Raw genomic sequence first — 1,814 nt, forward strand, 5'->3', positions numbered from 1 at the left:
TGGACTTGGAAATTCATAAAACTTGTAAGCTCTAATGATGTCATTAAGACTGAAGAGCAATTAGCTGATGAATTACATAAACCAATATTCACAAAGTTTCAGAGAAGGAAAGTTTATTCCAAGGAAGTAGATTATATCTGGTCTGCTGATTTGATTGAACTCAATAATGATAAGGGGTACAAGTATGCTTTAACCGTTATTGATTTGAGGAGTAGATATGTGTGGGTTGTCCCTTTAAAAAACAAAACAGGTAATACTCTTATGTTAGCTTTTCAACAGATATTTAATAAAAGTAAGAGAAAACCTAAAAAATTGTGGACTGATGAGGGTAGAGAGTTTTATAACAAGACATTTATGAATTTTCTAAAAAATAACAGTATTACATTATACAGTACCTTTAATGAAGGGAAGGCAGTTGTTGTTGAACGTTTTAATCGTACCTTAAAAGAGAGACTATATAAAAAATTCACACAACTCGGTTCACAACAATGGTTATCTTTTATTCAGGATATTGTGGATAAGTATAATGACACGATTCACACGTCAACGAATATGAAGCCATCAGAAACATTTACAAAATTAAAATATGAAAAAGAGATTAATGTCAGAAAACCTAAGTTCAAAGTTGGTGATATCGTAAGAATATATAGGTGGAAATCTCATTTTGAAAAGGGTTTTACTGAACGATGGACGAAAGAACTTTTTAAAATTGTTGATGTAATAGATACGGTTCCTTGGACTTATAAGATATATGATTTGGAAGGGGAAGAGATTTTAGGTTCATTTTATTCACAGGAATTACAAAAGACAAAGATAAATTGAAATTTTTTGACTCCGCCCCTTTTTGACTCCACCCACACAAGCCCCACCCACACAAACCCCACACAAACCCACCACACACAAACCCCACACAAGCTCCAATAAATTGAAATTTTTTGACTCCGCCCCTTTTTGACTCCACCCACACAAGCCCCACCCACATAAACCCCACACAAACCCCACCACACACAAACCCCACACAAGCTCCACACAAGCTCCACACAAGCTCCACACACACAAGCTCCACCCATATTCACATAATTAGTGATTAGTTAATTAGTTCCCCCACACACAACATGTTTATTTAATTAAAAAATTATCCACCCATCCACACAAGCTCCACTCATCCACCCATCCACCCATCTCTCCACCCATCCATTGATCCACACAAACCTCATCCACATTCGCCCCTGCCCACATAAACCCCGCCCACATAAGCCCCACCCACATAAACCCCTCCCACACAAGCCGCACCCACATAAGCCCCGCCCACACACACCCCGCCCACACAAGCCCCACCGAAGCCCCGCCCACATAAACCCGTCGCACACAAGCCCCACCCACACAAGCCCCACCCACACCCCGCCCACACAAGCCCCACCAAAGCCCCGCCCACACAAGCCCCTCCCACACAAGCCCCACCCCCTCATCCCCCTGTGCGCCCCCACCTTTGACCCACCACCTCCCTCATCCCACCCCCCACCCTTCCCCACACACACACATGGGGAGGGGAGGGATGGGATGAGGGGTGATGGGTCATTGGGGGGCGCACCTACCCTCCCTTCATGTTTTGATCCTCTTCTTGTAATTCAGAATCAAGTAATTGTATACAAAACAAATATAATTTATTAATATTGAAAATATTAAATATTCATTTGCGAGAATGTATAATCTTTCCCAGCAATCTTCTCCAGATGTCTTGTGATTTCGAAACTCAGACACCATATTCTGTTTTGAAACAAAAAGTGGATAATAATTACATGGTAATATGAGTA

At 41.5% G+C, this 1,814-nt stretch overlaps 1 long non-coding RNA gene across 1 annotated transcript in view; it reads right to left on the minus strand.

Moving 5' to 3' along the window:
- Positions 1 to 1,650: 1,650 nt before the first annotated feature.
- Positions 1,651 to 1,814, minus strand: part of LOC147007079 (uncharacterized) — a 1,607-nt gene continuing 1,443 nt past the window's right edge. Inside the window, exon 4 of the long non-coding RNA XR_015054412.1 lies at positions 1,651 to 1,767. This is a non-coding gene — a long non-coding RNA (uncharacterized LOC147007079). The remainder of the gene's footprint in view (positions 1,768 to 1,814) is intronic.

Source organism: Eptatretus burgeri, unplaced genomic scaffold (genome assembly GCF_056783735.1).
Source record: "Eptatretus burgeri isolate ZD-2024b unplaced genomic scaffold, Ebu_testis_v1 Ebu_testis_scaffold_757, whole genome shotgun sequence".
Classification (NCBI taxonomy): domain Eukaryota; kingdom Metazoa; phylum Chordata; class Myxini; order Myxiniformes; family Myxinidae; genus Eptatretus; species Eptatretus burgeri.